The following is a 22,481-nucleotide window of genomic DNA, read 5'->3' on the forward strand; positions in this document are numbered from 1 at the left end:
TTTTGTCCAAACCACTTCTATCCGGTATTAGACCTTCCCAGCAATGCCCCAAGACCCGCCACCCCACCCGCAAAAAAGCACAACACCCCCAACAGCCAAAAAGGAAAATCTCATACTTATAATATTTATCGGCCTTTGGTCCAAACGTGCTGTGCAGCTAGGTCATAACTCCAGTTTTCCACCACGGATTTCCTGAACAGCAAATGGAATCAAAATTAGACTGTCCCAGCAGTGCTCCCAGACCCCAAAACTCACCCACAAACACCCAGAACCCCCCAAAGAGCACCTCAAAGGCAAGCAAGTCAGCAAAAACGCAAAAAAAATTCACCTCCGTTTTGTTCCAAACTACTTTTATCCAGTATTAGAGCTTCCCAGCAATGGCCCCAGAGCCGTCAACCCAGGCGAAAACTAGTAGAAGACCCCCAAACAGCCAAAAAGCAAAAGTACAAAAATGGGGACAGTCATTTTCTTGGCAATTTCCAAAATCACTCTGCGCGCGCTCTGCAGCTAGGCCTTAACTCCCCTCTGCCACCATGGATTTGCTTCAAACCTCTTGCAATCTAAAATATCCATAGCCAGCAGTGCTCCCAGTCCCTGAAACCCACCCACAAACACCAGGAAGCCCCCCAAACAGGCCCCCGAAAACGCTACATTGAGCAAAATATCAGAAATAGCAAAAATAAATCTGCATGGATTTTGTCCAAACCACTTCTATCCGGTATTAGACCTTCCCAGCAATGCCCCAAGACCCGCCAACCCACCCGCAAAAAAGCACAACACCCCCAAACAGCCAAAAAGGAAAATCTCATACTTACAATATTTATCGGCCTTCGGTCCAAACGCGCTGTGCAGCTAGGTCATAACTCCCGTTTCTCACCACGGATTTCCTGAAAAGCAAATGCAGTCAAAATTAGACTGTCCCAGCAGTGCTCCCAGACCCCAAAACTCACCCACAAACACCCGGAAACCCCCCAAAGAGCACCTCAAAGGCATGCAAGTCAGCAAAAACGCAAAAATATTTTCGCCTCCGATTTGGTCCAAACCACTTTTATCCGGTATTAGAGCTTCCCAGCAATGGCCCCAGAGCCGTTAACCCAGGCGAAAACTAGTAGAAGACCCCCAAACAGCCAAAAAGCATAAGTACAAAAAAGGGGACTTAGTCATTTTCTTGGCAAACTCCAAAATCACTCCGCGCGCGCTCTGCAGCTAGGCCTTAACTCCCCTCTGCCACCATGGATTTGCTTCAAACCTCTTGCAATCTAAAGTATCCATAGCCAGCAGTGCTCCCAGACCCTGAAAGCCACCCACAAACACCAGGAAGCCCCCCAAACAGGCCCCCGAAAACGCTACATTGAGCAAAATGTCAGAAATAGCAAAAAAAAAATTCTGCATGGATTTTGTCCAAACCACTTCTATCCGGTATTAGACCTTCCCAGCAATGCCCCAAGACCCGCCAACCCACCCGCAAAAAAGCACAAAACCCCCAAACAGCCAAAAAGGAAAATCTTATACTTACAATATTTATTGGCCTTCGGTCCAAACGCGCTGTGCAGCTAGGTCATAACTCCTGTTTTCCAGCACGGATTTCCTGAAAAGCAAATGCAATCAAAATTAGACTGTCCCAGCAGTGCTCCCAGACCCCAAAACTCACCCTCAAACACCCGGAACCCCCCCAAAGAGCACCTCAAAGGCAAGCAAGTCAGCAAAAAACAAACAAATTTCGCCTCCGATTTGGTCCAAACCACTTTTACACGGTATTAGAGCTTCCCAGCAATGGCCCCAGAGCCGTCAACTCACCCGCAAAGAAGTAGAACACCCCCACAAGTGCAGAGTCTTTCTTCATTGGGCATAATCCAGCCCTTTGCTTTGAGGGAAATAGGAGTCTGGAGGAGGAGGATAGAAGAGCATGTTCTTGTGAACTTGTGAACCTGAGGAATGCAGACTGCGGCACCTTCAGATCAATAAGCAAACAAATGAAGACAGTTCTGCTGATGGCCTTGTTTTTGTGATTAGGTGATTAAAGTTTGAATTATATTAACTGTGCACAACAAAGAAAGACAGACACATAGGAATAAAAGTGAATACGGATGAAAAAGAAAGTTATTGATTCATTGTCTCACTTTCAGGGCTCGGTGTCAGGGAATAAGAATAAGGGTTTGTCATCATACTCTGCGAATTCAGGCAGGATGAGGTCAGTGTCACCTAACAGAGAAGAAATTCCCTCATCTACGTTGCTGTCCACCTCGTCTTCATCCGGCGTGCTTTCTTGTACTTTGTAATCTGGTGGTATGAGGTGCTGATTCATCTTGATCATTGTTAACCTCTCCACATTTTTGGGCGTGAGGTGGCTCCGTTTGGAAGTTACAATGCTACCAGCAGCTCTGAAAACACGTTCAGAAGACACGCTTGCGAGTGGGCAAGACAAGTAGTTTATAGTCAGGTTAGAGATCTGTGCCCACAATTCTTTTTCCCATGCCAATACGCCAATGGTTCAGCATTAACATAGACCTCTGTTGAGTCATTCAGATAGTCCTGCACCATCGACTCAAGGTCCTCCAAGGTTCCTCCACTTTGCTTACTTTTGCTGTGACCTTTTGAGAACCAAACCCAAGTCGAGTTAGCCAATCCTCTTTTGCATCCAATGTTACTGTTGTGTCTGGTGCAGATGATCCGGTTGCTGGTGTCTTTAACGGCTGAGAGGTCACTTGTGCCACAGCCACAGGTGCAGAAGTGGATTCTTTTGACTGGGGATGGCCTGCTGATGCTGATGTAATGCCTTTTCCTTCAATTTGCTGCCGTTCTCTTTCAAACCTCTTGGCTGACAAGGCTAGCCAACGTTTGTACTTTGTAACATCTTCATCACCAAAAGGAAAGAATGCTCGGCCTGCCAGCGCCTTTTTGTAGTGTGGATCCAGAATAATAGCACAAATGTAATGCTGTTCTGAGTGGATCATTTTAAGACGTTCATCACCAAGTAGGCGCTCTAAAAATGTATCCGCCAAAAGAAAAGCATCTTGCTTTTTTTCATCTTTTTCAAACATAGAAGACACCGCCTTCAGTTGGTGCTCCAGCATGCGCAACAATGAGATAGCTTTTCCCAAATTACAGTCCTCCTTGCTGACTGAACGTGTGAAGACCTCAAAAGGAGGAAGCATGTCTGTCAGGCTTTTAACTAGGTTCCATTGCGCCGCATCTAGCCTCAGGTCCTTCTGAGCTGTACCCAGTGTTAAGAAATAGTGATCGAGTACCGTATACTGCTCATACAGACGCTCAAGCATGTAGAAGGTTGAGTTCCAACTAGTTGCCACCTCCTGGATGAGTGCTTTCACTGGCATTCGACGTTCATGTAGCAGGCTCCTCAGATGCTTCCGGGCCTTAAAAGAATGGCTGAAATTGTTGCACATTCTTCGGCAGGTGGCCACTAACTCGCACGCTGGACTGTCTTCATCACTCAAGAATTTTTTAACAACCAGGTTTATACAGTGCGCCAAACACGGCACTCTGAAATAGTGACCCAGCTCCATGGCCTTAACTACATTGGCACCATTATCCGTGGAAACATAAACAATCTGGCTTTTTTTTGGGGACAGCCAGTGAAAGACCTTTATGTTAAACTCATTCAAATGTTTTCTGCTGTGTGACGTTTCTCCAAGCCAAACATGGCTAGTGTTGCTTGTTTCCGAGCAGCTTTAAAAACTTGGTCCGGGTAAACACCTGCGTTTAGCTTTGCTTTAACCCCTGAAAAAGAGACCCAGTGTGCAGTGATGCCCATATAATCATCGCCTGCGCCACTGGTCCACATGTCTGTTGTCAGATGTATAGTGTGAACAGCACTCTTCTGCAAAGCTGCCCCAATCACCTCCAGCACATCTTCATGTAGTGCTGGAACCACAACTCTGGCAAAATAGAACCGGCTAGGAACCTTCCATTTAGGGCAGAGCGCTACCACTAATTCTAGAAAACCAACCCCTTCTACAAAAGAAAAAGGGAGAAGGTCCAGAGCTAGCATTTTAGCCAGCTTAGTGTTATACAGACGCGTCAGTGGGTGGTTGCGTTATATGGCGCATCTGAACAAAACATGGTTCTAATGTCGCCCTGGACCAAGCATTTACGGGATGATGATGATGATGATGACTTCTTTGACCCACTTACGCTCGCTGATGAAGTTTTTCGCATTAGTGTCTCACTCTCTCCCACACTCTTAGTGTGGCTCACATCGGGTGTGCTGCTGACAGGGGTACTGGGTGAAAGTGAAGTGTTTGACACGTCTTCTTCCTCCTCGTCATCATCAGATGAAACATCAACGTTTTCTTGACTTGCAATTCGGGCTTCCTTGATCTCCTTTAGGTGCGCAAACCATTGGACAGTGTGCTGTCTCATAAGATGACCTCTTTGGCCTCCGGTACCATAGTTGGTACCAAACTTACCACGACTAACTGCAAGCTTACAAATGCTGCAAATGGCGAAGTTTTCCTTTTTTGGGCAAAACACTAAAAAAGTCCCAAACTGGGGACTTGAATTGTCTGTGGGGGCCGGAGGAGGTGGCGATACTGGTGGTGGTGGTCATGCTGCTAATGCCAGATAAAGTGGAGGATGTGGATTGCCGAACTTTAATACGTTGTGCACTTTCACCACCACTAATTGAGGTCGAGGTGGATGGAGGTCCCTTCTGGCAAGGAAGAAATATGGAAGAGGTATGTGTTGGTGTACTAGTTAACGCCAATGATTGTGGTGTTTCCACTGCCTCCTCGTCGACAACATCATCATCACGCTCAGCAGCTTCTCGGGCTAGGGTCAAAATGTCTGTTTGCTTCATGCCCGCTGGGGCTGCAGTGACCTTTATGATGACTGGGTCGTCTTTGTGAGGGTTCTTCATCAGCAGCAGTATCCGCCACTTCTTGTTGAGCCTCATCACACTCCATAACTATGAGACTTTGGGGGAGCTTCCTTTTACGCCTAACTACCTTTGTCAGATCATGGTGTGCCTCACTCTCAGACGGCAGTGGTGCAGGTTCGCAATTTTGATCCGTATCATCAGAAGGAGGTGTGCTTGAAGAAGATGTAGACACCACCATTGATCTCTTCCTTGCTAGGGGTGTGGAAGACAATGAATGATCATCAGGAGGAGTGGCTTCCTCAAATGATACCTCACCTTGATTGTCGATTTCTTGATGTGCCCCTACTTCGGGAAGAACAACTATTGTGGGCACTTGTGACCCTCCATGCACCTCTGCTTGCGCATCTCCTTGCGCTGCCTCTCCTTCCACTTGTACTTGGACTTGTACTTGCACATGTGGTTGTTCTTGCGGCTGTGGTTGTTCAACACTCGTCAGATGAGTTACAACAACCTGTGTTGATTGAGGGACATTGCTGCTACTTTCTTGCGATGAGCCAACTTCACTGGTCGATGGTGATTGAACAACTAGACTAAGTGCCTCTGCAGCACTCAAGGGCTTGGACTTAAGTTGGCATGGTGGTGGTGGTGGCACTGAGCCCAATGGAGCGGGGGTGCTGCTCCCAGCTTGGTCCCCAGCAGATCCCGCTGCTGCTGCAGGCATACTTTTTTTTTTACTCCCAAAAAATGTGGCGGGCGGCACACCAGTCTCCTTGGTAACTTGCTTCTTCTGCTCCTTACTGGCAACTTTCTTGCTAGAGGAGCTACGGGGAACTTTTTTTGGGGCCATCTTCTTCGGAGCAGGTCAGAACAGCAGGCCGCAGTTCCACGAGTTGCAGAGTTGTCTGTGGCCAGACGTGACGTCGCGTGACGTTATGCTGCACACACACACCGCTGCAGGACTTCTTCCTGGCACTGGTGGTTCTCTAGAGTCTTGTGCACCTAAAAGCAATGGAAGACAGAGGAACATCAGTTCAGTTATACACCCCAAAAAATCGGAAAACGCAGAAAAATCAGCACAATCCCATGCCATCCATGATGTTTAAATTCAAGACACCCCACAGAAAGACTAGGTCCATGCACCACTCACTACCCCTGGTGAAATGGCCACAACAACAGCCCAAAAAAAACGAAAATCACAGAAAAAACAGCACAATCCCAAGCCCTCCATGATGTTTAAATTCATTACACCCCACAGATAGACTAGGCTCATGCACCACTCACTACCCCTGGTGAAAAGGCCACAACAACAGCCCAAAAAAACGAAAAACACAGTAAAATCAGCACAATCCCATGTCATCCAGGCCCTCCATGATGTTTAAATTCAAGACACGCCACAGAAAGACTAGGCCCATGCACCACTCACTACCCCTGGGCATAAAGGTTGAAAGCTAGGCAAAATGGTTGCAGACCTAAGAACACTGCCTGCATTCAAAATGCCCCCCTGCCTCCCTGCCCATGGCCAGGGCCTGCCTGTAGCAGCACTCAAAATGGCCCCCACACACATGGCCTGTCCCCATGAACTCCCCAAAAAATCGAAAAACACAGAAAAATCAGCACAATCCCATGCCATCCATGCCCTCCATGATGTTTAATTTCAAGACAACCCACAGAAAGACTAGGCCTATGCACCACTCACTACCCCTGGTGAAAAGGCCACAACAACAGTCCAAAAAATCGAAAAACACAGAAAAATCAGCACAATCCCATGCCATCCAGGCCCTCCATGATGTTTAAATTCAAGACACCCCACAGAAAGACTAGGCCCATGTACCACTCACTACCCCTGGTGAAAAGGCCACAACAACAGCCCAAAAAAACGAAAATCACAGAAAAATCAGCACAATCCCAAGCCCTCCATGATGTTTAAATTCAAGACACCCCACAGAAAGACTAGGCCCATGCACCACTCACTACCCCTGGGCATAAAGGTTGAAAGCTAGGCAAAATGGTTGCAGACCTAAGAACACAGCCTACATTCAGAATGGCCCCCTGCCTCCCTGTACATGGCCAGGGCCTGTCTGTAGCAGCACTAAAAATGGCCCCACCCACATGGCCTGTCCCCATGAACACCCCAAAAAATCGAAAAACACAGAAAAATCAGCACAATCCCATGTCATCCATGCCCTCCATGATGTTTAAATTCAAGACACCCCACAGAAAGACTAGGCCCATGCACCACTCACTACCCCTGGTGAAAATGCCACAACAACAGCCCAAAAAATCTAAAAACACAGGCAAATCAGCAAAATCCCATGCCATCCAGGCCCTCCATGATGTTTAAATTCAAGACACCTCACAGAAAGACTAGGCCCATGCACCACTCACTACCCCTGGTGAAAAGGCTACAACACAGCCCAAAAAAACGAAAATCACAGAAAAATCAGCACAATCCCAAGCCATCCATGATGTTTAAATTCAAGACACGCCACAGAAAGACTAGGCCCATGCACCACTCACTACCCCTGGGCATAAAGGTTGAAAGCTAGGCAAAATGGTTGCAGACCTAGGAACACTGCCTGCATTCAAAATGGCCCCCTGCCTCCCTGCACATGGCCAGGGCCTGCCTGTAGCAGCACACAAAATGACCCCCACCCACATGGCCTGTCCCCATGAACTCCCCACCCCTGGTGAAAAGGCCACAACAACAGCCCAAAAAAACGAAAATCACAGAAAAATCAGCACAATCCCAAGCCCTCCATGATGTTTAAATTCTAAACACCCCACAGAAAGACTAGGCCCATGCACCACTCACTACCCCTGGGCATTAAGGTTGAAAGCTAGGCAAAATGGTTGCAGACCTAAGAACACTGCCTGCATTCAAAATGGCCCCCTGCCTCCCAGCACATGGCCAGTGCCTGCCTGTAGCAGCACTTAAAATGGCCCCCACCCACATGGCCTGTCCCCATGAACCCCCCAAAAAATCGAACAACACAGAAAAATCAGCACAATCCCATGCCATCCATGCCCTCCATAATGTTTAAATTCAAGACACCCCACAGAAAGACTAGGCCCATGCACCACTCACTACCCCTGGTGAAAAGGCCTCAACAACAGCCCAAAAAATCGAAAAACACAGAAAAATCAGCACAATCCCATGCCATCCAGGCCCTCCATGATGTTTAATTTCAAGACAACCCACAGAAAGACTAGGCCCATGCACCACTCACTACCCCTGGTGAAAAGGCCACAACAACAGCCCAAAAAATCGAAAATCACAGAAAAATCAGCACCATCCCAAGCCCTCCATGATGTTTAAATTCTAAACACCCCACAGAAAGACTAGGCCCATGCACCACTCACTACCCCTGGGCATTAAGGTTGAAAGCTAGGCAAAATGGTTGCAGACCTAAGAACACTGCCTGCATTCAAAATGGCCCCCTGCCTCCCAGCACATGGTCAGTGCCTGCCTGTAGCAGCACTCAAAATGGCCCCCACCCACATGGCCTGTCCCCATGAACCCCCCAAAAAATCGAACAACACAGAAAAATCAGCACAATCCCATGCCATCCATGCCCTCCATAATGTTTAAATTCAAGACACCCCACAGAAAGACTAGGCCCATGCACCACTCACTACCCCTGGTGAAAAGGCCACAACAACAGCCCAAAAAATCAAAAAACACAGACAAATCAGCAAAATCCCATGCCATCCAGGCCCTCCATGATGTTTAAATTCAAGACACCCCACAGAAAGACTAGGCCCATACACCACTCACTACCCCTGGTGAAAAGGCCACAACAACAGCCCAAAAAAACAAAAATCACAGAAAAATCAGCACAATCCCAAGCCATCCAGGCCCTCCATGATGTTTTTATTAAAGAGACCCCACAGAAAGACTCAGTCCACCCACCACTGAGTACCCCTGGGCAAAAGGCCCCAGCAACAGCCCAAAAATCAAAAATTCCAAAATTGTAGTTGCAGCAACTGTAATGCCCCAAACAAACTTACTTGTGAAATTTCTAATCCAAAAGTGATATAAAGAAAGTCAAAAAGGTCTCAAATCCAAATATCCAGCAGCATCCACAAAAGGTAATCCTTCCAGGTGACCAGCACATGAAGAAAGCACTGGGAGGAGCCTGCTGGACAGGAACAGGAAGTTGGAGACTGTGGGGCACTTCCTTCCTCCCACCCCCCAACCCCCAAAATGGACTCCTTGCAAAAAAAGTGCAGGTAAATGTCAACCTGAGGAGTTATTCTGCTAAAAATCATCATTTTCAGAAGGTTTATGCTCCTTGCTGGTGGATTTCTTGTGCAGAATTTCAAATTTTTTACTTTCGCGAGTGCGAGATTGTTGCTGCTCGCCGCACCTACGTGTTCGCAATTGCGAACTCTCGCGATGCGTGCTGTGCAAGGTGGCAAGCGTTGATTACGTAATCGCGGTCGCCAAACTACCGCGGGATCCCGCAGCAAGATCCAAAATGGCGCAGCACTCGCAAAATATCGAGAAAAACAACTCGGCAAACGCTGAATGACGGTAAGTGAACGCCGCAAATTGTATCACCAAGAAAAAAAAATCCGCTGCGTGCGAATTTGCGGATTTTGCGGGAAATTCGCGAATCTCGCGGATTGCGAATTTACCGAAAATCCGCAAAGTCCGCGAGCGGAACGTATTTGCCGCCCATGCTTAATGGTGAGCAGAATGGAATAACAAAGACACTAGACTATAGCTGAAATTAACCAAATGCCTGGGTATGGCAGTTGGGACGAGAATGGTGCTTTGGTGCTGCTGTGCCTGGATTCAACCTCACCACATGCATGCACTTTACACTGGGACACAGTGGTAAAGTGCGCAGTAGCCAAAAACAACTAGCACCAGGTCACATATAAAAGCAAAACGTTTAGGGGTGAACCTTCCAGAAGGGCCAAGTCTAACAGGAACATAGATCAAGACTAATCCTAGCTGCACATGAAGGCCTTGCCTCTGCACATGAAGGTGTTTCAGCCAGAGTATTATTATTAAAACAGAGATACTGGTGGCCGCGCATGAGGAAATAAACCAGAAACTACGTTTTGGAATGTGAAAGTCTATACAGTGAAACGTCCTGCGCAGACGCCCCTGATAATTTCAGATAAACCATTAGCTTGCGTTTAGCTAGACCACTGCGGTCTCTTACAGAGGGATGGTAACTATAAATATATCATGATCGCAGTGGATTCGTGCTCAAGGTTCATTTGGATGTGGCCTCAGCGCTCGGCTAATGCTTAAACTGTTATAAAAGATTTGCGAGTTTTTATCGACACATACGCAGTCGGCACGCTACATTCTGAACAGTGTCCTGCGTTTAGCTCTCGAGCTAACAAGGAGGCCATGGCCAAATTTGGTGTTGCATTGCGGTACTCCAGTCCATTCCATCCTGAGGGAAATTTGGTTGTGGAGGGAAAAAACCGGGACATGAAGCAATCTATAACAGCTAAGGTATTAGGCTCAGGTGACGGGTGGGTCAAACATCTAATAAGTGTCCAACGTAGTTTTAACAATCTGCCAAGAAATTCTCTAGGGGCTATTACTCCATATGAAGTCCTTTTTTGGACCAGAATGTTAGTATCGTACCTCGATTGTCAGACTTCAGGGGTAGACCAAAAACACTTTCATATCAAAGACCGTTTAGCGGTTTTACAGGACTTAAATTAAATAAGAACAAAACAAAGTAACGTGTTCTTGAATCCAACCACCACTGAAGAGAAACCGACCGTCCCAGCAATGCCTGTCTGGATTCCTAAGCTTGGGGATCTAGTCAGAGTAAAGATCGCGGACAAGAAGGAATTCAGGCCTTCTTTCAGACAACCTGTACCTGTCCTAGCAATCCACAGATCAAGAAGAGGATTACTGCCGCCCCTTGCTGGTAAAAAGGAGAGAAGGTTTGTGTCCATCGACCTGGTCAAACAAAATCATTTGGCCATTCATAAGCACTCCCACCAAGTGGCAGACACCCTAATCTGGCTACTATCCAAGAGGTTCAAACTGAGAGACTCATCACCTTTGAAGAATCTGCAGTGCGAAATTAAGGACTATGCAACAAAGCTATGGAACGTGTACCTCTTGAAACCCAAACAATAGTTTGTCAAGAAACACCTGTCTACAATGAAGTAACAAGTGATCCTTTGGTTCCAGCGATTTCAGATTGACAGAACTGCCTCTGGCTATTTCATTAACTTTGATGTGTTTTCCGATGATCCAAGCGCACCTGAAGCAACGCCAGTTAAAGAACTTTCAAAGAACAAGCAACAGACCTTTTTCATCACCTGGAAAAATCTTATCTGGTTTCACCATGGATTGGAACTTTGGATTGTGTTGGCTGTGCTTTTTCTTCTACTTTGGTTGACTCTGGTAATAACTTTGGGAATACTGATAAATGGAAGATATGTCAAAATGGACACAGCAAGTAATACCATCAACTTACTACTCAAGCCACACAAATCATCCCATCGTGAACAAAGAGACTTGTCAACAGTGAACATCACAGCCGTTCCTATACCTGGTGGTATAGCTTGGGACAGAACTGACTACGAAATGTTTTGCCCCGTCTGAGCTGTTGAAGATTCCTCACCATTTCAAGATTTCCTTGAATGACTTTGTTTCATCTAGTACCTGTTTTGATGATTGGGACTTCGAGACTGTTAATAATATGATGTCAGACTTAGAAAAGTCTGCTGTTTTTTTCAAATCATGAATACTTAGAAGGTTTATCAGACTATGAACAAATGTATTGTTATAACCATTATGGTCACCATTTCTTGCACAAATCTGCAAATCCTCGAAATGTAATAATGTATAACCAATGGGAACATTGTTCAACACCACCAAAGGGTAGCTCAAAAACATTTGCAAGAACATTTCCGTACTTTTCAGGGTTCGATGTATACAATGCTAAATCATTTTACAAATTTATTCCGCAGCCTTTTATGCTCAATTGTCTAAACTAGGTTTCGACTTTTGGAAAGACAACATTGACACAAACACTGTCTAGGGCACAAAAGATTGGCAAGTGCAGGGAGTAGAAGCTTTGTTTGGAGCCTGTATCATCCTTGAGCCAATTATGCTTTTGAATGACACTGTCCAACAGACGTTTTGCCTTGGGTCAGCAGAGATAAAAGTCTTGAACAATCTGTCCATACCTACATCTACACCTGATAGCAGTAACACTTCAGAAGGGGAGGTCGACATACATACTGTTTTGCATCCCAACAGAACAGATCCAGATTGGAAGAAATGGTTGATCTGGCCCACAGACACAAACACCTGTCAATATAGACTCCTGAACAAAACAAAGGGTTTCACATTCACTAGGCCAGACCCAAGATATGTTCAACTACAGCATCCTGGAATACTAACATCATACAGTGTAGGGAAACTGTGCCTTGAATGGTCACATAGATCTACACTCAAGGATGTAAAACAACACTTATCTTTACTTAAAGATGGCGCTGATCGTAGGAAACTCTTGCTAGGACCAAGAACACCGCGTCATAAACATTTTTATAAAAGCCAGTATCTTTGCTGCTTATAATGAAGCATGGAAGATTACGCAAGCAGAGATTGCAGAAAGTATACAAGAAATTGATTGTATTAATTTAGGGAAAACTCTCTCTGTGGTTGACAATGTGTTAACGGCTCCGTCGCCCAGGATATATTCTTTGGACAGCATAGTATCTTCTGCTATAGACATCATGGAACAGAACTTGGTCATGTTGCAACATGGTCATTCGCAATTACGTTCTATCATGCTAGTAAGCTGAACTTTGCAAAACCTACGTGCAGGCTATGTGCCTTGGCATTTAATCAATACTACGTCACTGTTTTCAGAATTCAATCTCACTGATAAACAGATCAAATTGGCACAAAGGGGAACAGACTATAAGGTGCTGAGCATTGAAAAACTGGGAATATTGCCATTTACAGTCGCTGAAAATCCAGCCACTGAATTAATTATACATGGAACAATCTCTCTGCCTGTTACATTTTTCTGTTTTCAATATTGCCTAAAACATATACCAGCAGGCACATATGAAAGGTTGGGTAAAGAATACATCAAGACATTCAGGGACTTACCATACACACACAGATGTTAGAGTGGGGAAGAGAAGTGTTCCTTAGTGGCAACAATTGTGAAAATGAACTAAGCGGTTCTCTCCTTTGTCAGGGTATTAATTTAAACGGGCCTGTGATGGTTCATCTAACAACTTATCCTGCCACCTGCAAGGTTCACCAGCTATGTTGATGGATACAATTTTTGGACAACTTTGCAATGGAAGTTACCTCATGTTGAACGATCACAGCTGCTGTGGCATGTTGTCAGGTTTACCGTATCTAGTAACTGTGTCAGCCAGGGTCACCTGCTGTATGCAAGTATTGTTTCGAAAGACCATGTCAGATAGGGAGTTGCCTTTATGGCCTTCAATGAATATCTCTTCTATATGAATTGATGCTTTAAGCTGAATGAAAGCCATTATTTTGCAAACAACTGTGCCACTGACCTCAGCCAAAGAGACCTATGATCTGCAAATCGCATGGACTTCTGCCGAGATACACGCCCTATTAAGTACAAACTGCCCTGTACATTTCTCAGAAATGTTAAGTCGTATCTTAAACATGTCTGATATGGCTGAGATACCCGCCACCCCCTCTCAACACAATCCCCAAGGATGGGAAACCGGAAACAGTTCTGACTTTTGGAAGGCGGGAGGGAGTGACCCTCCCGGCCGTATTTATTAAAATATGAAACAAAATCAAAACATTAAAATAACAGTTTCATATTATGTACAATTTCATTTCCACATTACGATGTTTTGGCTAACCTTAACATATTTCTAATACAAAGGTTCTCCTAGCCGAAACTAACATCCTACAAATACATTTTAACTTGAAATTGTACATCCTAACGTTAAGGGCCAACGGCAAGGTCGTAACCGGTGTCAGATCCCTAAACCAGAATTACCCCCTCACTTGCGAGGGGCGACCGCACAGAGGGCTGTACCTCATGTGCACATACCAATTTCCCTTGACTTGACGGGGGCCCCAATGAACTCGACGCCATTTTATGGTCGTCCGAGGACTCGTGTGAGGTGTCTAGAAGGTAGCGTAAACCCCCCTCCCCACCCCACACAACTTACCACATCTGCCGTCGCAGATGTCCTGGCCCCGGGAAATTCCCAGGAGGGGCCCGTAGCCCCTCCTATCCAGGGAGGGGCCTTGACCGCCTTCCCTTTCCTTTCGGCGTCCCATCCTTAGAAGGGACCGCCTCCCCGTTGAGGGGCCAATGGCCACCTCCCCCCGGGCGCTCCCATCCGTAATGGGAGACGCCCCCACCATAGGGATCTTCCAATTACTGCTCACCGATCATGACCTTACCGCCCGACCAAAATAAATACGACATTAACTAGCTATACTAAATTAAAAAACAAAACAATAACCGCTTTAAGTATGACTATTGAAACATCATTGATCAACACTGGTGCAAAATACTTTATTCGAAAAACATACTGTAAGGAATCATTCACTTTATTGCATACTAAAACCACACTTTAATCACAACAACCTGTAAGAAATAGAGTTACCACATCAAAACTTTATTTCAAAACCACTTGCTGTCTCCAGGGGCTGGTGGGTGGGTCAAAATTGGCTCTTCGTTCCGTCTCGAGCTCACGTGCAGCGGGGAGGTGCAGCTTCAGAGCACAGGAACAAGAGGATGCTTCCTTGGCTTGTTGCTCCTTTTATCCTTCTTCGGGCGGGCGTAAACCCGCCTCCGCCCGCCTCCGGGGGCGTGGCTGGCGGCTTCAGTGTCTAGGACAACCCACTCTAGGGCGGGAAAAAGCGCGCCCCGGCTACGCCGCTTCGGGCATACCAGCCGAGACTCGCCTCCCGCCCAAGATGGCTTCCCGGGGGGATCGGGGTACTCCACCATATGTTCGGGGGGACCGAGTGGTCACCCCTTTCCATATGGCTGAGATACCCGCCACCCCCTCTCAACACAATCCCCAAGGATGGGAAACCGGAAACAGTTCTGACTTTTGGAAGGCGGGAGGGAGTGACCCTCCCGGCCGTATTTATTAAAATATGAAACAAAATCAAAACATTAAAATAACAGTTTCATATTATGTACAATTTCATTTCCACATTACGATGTTTTGGCTAACCTTAACATATTTCTAATACAAAGGTTCTCCTAGCCGAAACTAACATCCTACAAATACATTTTAACTTGAAATTGTACATCCTAACGTTAAGGGCCAACTGCAAGGTCGTAACCGGTGTCAGATCCCTAAACCAGAATTACCCCCTCACTTGCGAGGGGCGACCGCACAGAGGGCTGTACCTCATGTGCACATACCAATTTCCCTTGACTTGACGGGGGCCCCAATGAACTCGACGCCATTTTATGGTCGTCCGAGGACTCGTGTGAGGTGTCTAGAAGGTAGCGTAAACCCCCCTCCCCACCCCACACAACTTACCACATCTGCCGTCGCAGATGTCCTGGCCCCGGGAAATTCCCAGGAGGGGCCCGTAGCCCCTCCTATCCAGGGAGGGGCCTTGACCGCCTTCCCTTTCCTTTCGGCGTCCCATCCTTAGAAGGGACCGCCTCCCCGTTGAGGGGCCAATGGCCACCTCCCCCCGGGCGCACCCATCCGTAATGGGTGACGCCCCCACCATAGGGATCTTTCAATTACTGCTCACCGATCATGACCTTACCGCCACAGGCCGGATAATTGACCGGCTATCCGGACCCCCCACAAAACCCCTGCCTAAAGGTCATGCTGTAAACTCTTTAACCAAGCTATGAGGTCTCCTATGAGTAACGCATTCCCCACCCGGGACAAATGGACCCCATCCTCCAAATACATACTATCCACCTTGATACAACCATGAGGAATAGAATGCAATGCATTTGAACGAAACAATCTACCCAATTTGTTATTGACTTTCTTCACCGAATGATTTATAGCAGACACCGAATTCGCCCCCCGCCACACCTTACGTGGAATCATATGGGACCATGCAATTGTGCACCCTGGAACCCTTCTCGCCAACCAACTTACTGTGGAAAGTATCGCCTCGAGAAGAAGTCGTCTACCAGTGGTCACCAAATCGTTGCCCCCAAGATGGACTATGATTATAGATGGCGGTGACCTTGTCCGCCCTAACAAACCCTCGAAAAAGGATTGAAAATGGTCAATACAGAGCCTGCCCCTTCCGTAGAAGGTCACCCTGTACCCGTATTCCCCAGCCATGTGAATCATGTCACCTGCTTTGAATACGTCCGCGGCACGCCTCACGTATGAGTGGCCCACGACCCACACCACTTTTTCCGCAGCCGGTGATGTTTGACCGCTGGTTCCCAGGTGTCGGGTCGACTGCACAGTCCGCCCCGCCTCGTAAGCTTGCGAAACTGTAAACCAAACAAAAACAAGAAGCGTGAGTACTTGATAGCAGCTTCACAACATGTGCAACCGCACATACCTTTTGTAACAATTCGAGGACCAACGCCCCAATCGTTTCACTTTTTCCACACTCAGACCCCTGGCTGTAGCCTCAGTAGCAGCCCCTATCCGAAAGGAATGGGTCCCAAACTCGCCGGGGTTCAAGCCCGCGGCCGAAATTGCCATTGTAAGCACCCGCTGGAACTGAAACCTCGTCAGTGGGGTGGCATCAGCGTGTCTCAACAAGGTCCCCCCCCATGATGCCGCCCTCTGCTCTAAATATTCCTCTACGCAAACAACAGGGCACATGGGAGATCCGGGAATCCGATGTATGACTACGCAATCCCCAATCACACCCTGATCGGCCTTGGACCTGACAAACGAGACAATCATCGTCTCCCCCTTAACCTGAATGTGCTCTCGGCACAGTCCTCCCACCGTATCCCGCTTGTTCTTCGCCACCAGTTCGCTTACCCGCATCGCCCCATGGAATGCTAACGCAAAAGCGGCCCGGAATAACACTGTTTCATACTGGGATGAACATGTCGCAGGGAGTACGGATAATAACAAGGCCAACCTATCCAGACATATCGGGTGCCTCTCATCTACTCTGCGACCCTCAAGGCGTTGCCACCCACGTAGCGCTTTCTGCACAACGAAAGACGCTGTCGGGTCCTGGATCCCATGAGCCCTTGCCATAAAGGAAATGGCGGCCCGATGCCTCTGGGCCGTAGCTACTGATTTGCCTGCCTGATGTAAAGACAGCAAAAATTTTACAACAAATTCTTCCTGGCCCCAAAGCTCCCCCCTAGCAGCACCCAAAAAGGACCAATAGGAACGGAACACCCCTTCATATGCCTTCCTTGTCCTGGGTGCTAAACTCTCTCCCACCAGGTTTTGTAGTTCGGGGCACCGAGAGACCAGAGAGCTTCGGGAAAGGGTGCCGCCACCGGGTCCGCTGTGGGCAGAAAACCCCAGAAGGCCTGCATACGGAAACGAGAAAGCGCATCAGCCGCTTGGTTCAGTACCCCCGGCACATGTCTTGCCCTAAAGAGCACATTCAATTGCATACACAATAACACAATTTCTTTGAGCAATCTCAGAATCCATTTGCATCGTGCTGCCTGACTATTGATACACTCAACCACGGTCATGTTATCAGACCAGAACACCACAGAGTGATCCCGGAACCCCTCAGGCCATGTTTTCAGGGCCACCAAAATAGGGAAAAGTTCAAGAAAAGCAATGTTACTCGTCAGCCCGCACTCGTGCCACCATGACGGCCATTTTTGAGCCGACCATTGATTACCGAATATGGCGCCAAAACCTATACTCCCCGCCGAATCTGTCCACAGCCCCAGCTCCTCGGAGGACACCGCCGGCTTGTTCCAGACAATTCGACCATTGAAATCCGCCATGAATGCCAACCAAATGCGCATGTCCTGGCGACTCTCTGCCGAGAGCCTCGTGCGGTGGTGTCCCTCTTTAAGACCGACCATGGCTTGTGCAATCGAGCGGGAAAAGGGGCGGGCCATTGGCATTACTCTAAGGGCAAAATTCAACTGACCCACAGTTTGCTGCAATTGATGCAAGTTCACCTTAGTCTCCCGAATACATGTTTCAAGGGAGGCCCTGAATTTCCCCACCTTTTCCTTGGGTAGCCGAAAGCAACCTTCTTCTGAATCGAGCTCTATTCCAAGAAACTCGAGCGAAGTTGATGGCCCCACAGTCTTACCTGGTGCCAATGGCACACCAAAATGACTCATCAGGACACAAAATTCTTTTGAAGCCTGTGCACATTCTGGATCCCCGGCTGGCCCCAGGAACAGAAAATCATCAAGATAATGCATAACATGCTGAAAACCCGTCTTTCTCATGAATACCCATTGCAGAAAACAACTGAATTTTTCAAAATAAGCACAAGATATGGAGCATCCCATTGGCATACATTTATCCATGTAATAGCGACCCTGAAACATAAAACCAAGGAGACGCTGATCGTCTGGGTGTACCGGGAGCAACCGGAACGCTGACTCGATGTCTGATTTTGCCATCAGCGCTCCGGGCCCCAGGCGATTCAACATGGCGACGGCCTCATCGAAAGATGCGTACCGCACCGAACACACTTCCGGGTCTATTGCATCATTCACGGAAAAACCTCGTGGGGCTGACAAATTATGTATTAGTCTAAACTCACCCGGGTCCTTCTTTGGGACCACTCCTAAGGGGGAACAAACAAAGTTAGCAACTGGTGGTATATCGAATGGTCCGGCAACCCGCCCTCGAGTCACCTCTTTCCCAATCTTTACCTGTACCACCGCCGTATTTTGCAGGACCGACAGTTGGTTCTTACAACGTGCCTTACCCTGAAAATTCCCCACTGGAATGCGGAAACCATACGAAAACCCGTCTCGCAACACCCCAGCGGAGACATGATCCGGGTATTCATTGAGCCAAGGAATCATTGCCATGGTATCAACCGGGGAAGGTAAAGGCGCCCCTCGGACTATTTCAGACCTGTTTGGCGCTTCCCCTACCACCGTTATCACCCGTTTTGGCTCTGCACATGGTCACAGGATGCGAGGACTGTCCACACCCCCCACACTCGTGCCTAAACTTGCATGACCCCTGGGGCCTTGTACATTTTCCCCTATTAAAATTCCAACAGATCCCCTTTTTACCTGCGTTGCCACTCGGCTTCGAGTGATGCTCGTTACCTGCCCCCGTCCGAAAGGGCGTCCCAGACGAATGGCGGGAAAACTCACCCCCGCTACCCCCCGACAATGGTGTCTTTACATGCCTGAATTCTCCATTTTTTGCCAAGAAATGGAGTCGTAACAATCCCAGGTCAAAGCTGGGTCCTGCTCCTTGGCCTTCCGAAAAACATTATCATAGCAAAACCACTGATTGCCCTCATATGATTGAGAATACTCCATGATACGTGTCTGATATATGGGCAACTCAGCCAACAACTCAGGCCTTCGTTCCCCCATAATTGAAGTGAATATGCCAAACGCTCTGCCCCAGGTACCTATGTTCTCATCGACCTTAAAGGCGGCCATCTTTGCGCGCCAAACACTCGGATGCAGAAACTCTTTTTGACCCTTCACATGCTTGATCTCGTAGTGATCGGTAAGCAAAGAAAACATGTTTACATACTTATCAGCCCAAATCTTTTCCTTGACTTCAATTGGAATATGCTGGGCCACTTTCTCTCTCCGTGAGGGTACAGACCCCTCCCCCGCAATCGGCAGTAGCCGCTTACCTAAATTAGAAGCTGTAGTCGCTGCCGAACTCGTGCCCGCTGCGGTTTCACCCACCGGAGCCTGTGGGGGAACAGAAGATGATGCCTTCGCAGCCTCTCTAGATTCTCGCAGTTGCCTCATTACTGCCCTGGCGTCATCTGCCGTGGTGCCCTCACTATCTTTCCCCAACCACGCTGCCAGTTGTGCAGCCAACTCGGGAGGCATATCCCCCTCGTTCACAGGGGTGACTACGACGGGGATCGGTTGCCCCTCCTTCGGAACCGAGATTGGCTCCTCAATCGGTGTATCGGGAACCGGGGCCTCTCCCCCAGATGCCCCCCTCTTGGACCTCTTGCCTCTACCGCTGGGGACTACACCCGGCAATGCTGGCCCGATGATGCGCTTCGGGCCTCCTGCCCCGTTCATTGCCGCCATCTGCTTCTTCATCTCGGCCATATCCTTTACGAGCATGCGGAGCATCTGATCGGTACCGACCCGCTTTCCGACCTTCTTGCTCGGCATTCTCCAACGAAGATATCTGAAAGAACAAGGACAAAATTACAACGCTTAACATTGGCTCTTCGTTCCGTCTCGAGCTCACGTGCAGCGGGGAGGTGCAGCTTCAGAGCACAGGAACACGAGGATGCTTCCTTGGCTTGTTGCTCCTTTTATCCTTCTTCGGGCGGGCGTAAACCCGCCTCCGCCCGCCTCCAGGGGCGTGGCTGGCGGCTTCAGTGTCTAGGACAACCCACTCTAGGGCGGGAAAAAGTGCGCCCCGGCTACGCCGCTTCGGGCATACCAGCCGAGACTCGCCTCCCGCCCAAGATGGCTTCCCGGGGGGATCGGGGTACTCCACCATACGTTCGGGGGGACCGAGTGGTCGCCCCTTTCCATATGAGTGGTATTGTACATGTATTTAAGACCATATTTTCTGGACTGTTAGCACCTTTTGAAGCAGTCCTAGGAATATTTGCAAACTTCGTGCACTCAGTGTTTTTGTGGACTGCCTCTGATTTTGGGACTTGCTGCGGGGATACTATTTTTGCTCCTCCTGATACTATACGGAAAGCCAATTTACCAGCGACATCCCGTTGACCATGGAGGCAACTCTACTGGCGAAGTGTTGTGAGCCCATCATCCAAATTTTGTGATTAACTCGTTTATGAAAATTAAATACCACATTGTTTCTGTCAATCAGACCAATGTGGCAAGATTGCATCTTACCTGTTCTACACTGCCTACTATGCGGAGAAGAATGCATGTTAGACTTATGTCTCACACTCCCATCTGTCATGCCAACAGATGTTGATACTTTGAATGAACCAGTAACGGTCCATGCACTGTGCTGTCCCCAGCGGCTTCCAATTCTGATGATGGCATTCATTGAGATCTCACAGACGCAAAATGCTGACGGTGAGGTACAAGAGGAAATAGACGCACAGGTACCATCCACTACGAACATTGCTAATGGGACCAATGCTGACGGTGATGCTTCACATCTATGTGCAGTTAATCTTCTAAACAAGGTAATCCAACTTTCACCTACATTGGTAGATGACTTTTTTACAGACTTAGAAGATTTGATGCTTTTTACAAACAATAACACTGACTTTTGATTTGGCACACATTGTTCTGAGAGACTTTGAATTCGACCTTCATTTTTCAAAACAATGTTCTAACTTTGGGACTCTTTTTCCTATTATTAATTTTGTATTCCAAATTTGTATTTTTACCGTTTTTGGCACAAAGTAATCTGCTTAAAGTAGAACTATTCATAGAGAACTAAAATTCTTAGAAAAAACATCCGGAGACAATATTTGACCTTGTCCACATACACAAAGTTTTATGTAATCTGACAGGAAATGGTTTCGGCCCTCTTTTTCTTCTGTATTTACGAGCCAATTCATAAATGTATATTTACATGATTCATTCGGACAGCATTTACAAATGTCAACATATATGCTTAGAATGAACCATTGCTTTAAATCCGTACAGCACCAATGCGCTTTTGTGTACAACCAGTACCATTGCAATTTTATTTGTTTTGAGTGGGTTTTAACACATAATGTTTAGATATGTTTAACGTGTTTAGAACTTAGTAATGTCGTACATAAGAAAGTGGAGTGGGTGTTGTATGGCTTTTTAGATTCCAAATAAATTTTCCCCGATTCATGCCGTAATATAGGTACAATTCACGTTGCCCTTACATAGGCATAGAAATCAAGCCCTTATGTATGCATAGCCCATGATACCCAAATACAGGTATGGCTACTTCCATCCGTTCATCGACGTCACAACAATTTCTTGGAAACCCAGACTCTTAAGCAGAAGGGACTTCCCCTAGCCTGGATATGGGTTTATCCAAGAAACTCATTATTATGCTTGAACAACTATTCCTTTGGGGTTCATCCATGACATTCATATGCCCGACTTTACGTCAAAGCTGGCATTCCTAAACACCTTCAAGTATAAATATGCCTTCACTTGCTATAGCAAAGCACGGTGTGGTTCGGTGCAGTTTGACGACCTACTTGCCCAACGCAGATTGCTACAGCAAGTGCCGAAGGAAGCTGACTCTGCAGCTGACGCACTGACAAGAAGCTGTCCTCCTCTGCCGAGAATCCAGCTCCGGTGTTTCTGACTCCCCTTGCGGGTGTTGGGAAATCAAGTCCCGAGACAGAGATAACAACCGCCTTCATTCTAATGTATGGAGCTGATTAGAACCTATAGAAACCTTTGGGAATTCTTGGCAGAACTAAAACTTATGCTAAACAATACTTACTTCTTCCCTCATACTAGACCTAGGTTAGGTACATTGGGGTAGGCATATTTTAGAAGCACTAGTTGAGTATTTTAGCCTGTGTTATTTATGTATGTATTTTTATATGGCTTAGAAACCATACAATGCTATTACAGTATTATTT

Source organism: Lissotriton vulgaris, chromosome 4_1, assembly GCF_964263255.1.
Source record: "Lissotriton vulgaris chromosome 4_1, aLisVul1.2, whole genome shotgun sequence".
NCBI classification, from domain to species: Eukaryota; Metazoa; Chordata; class Amphibia; order Caudata; family Salamandridae; genus Lissotriton; species Lissotriton vulgaris.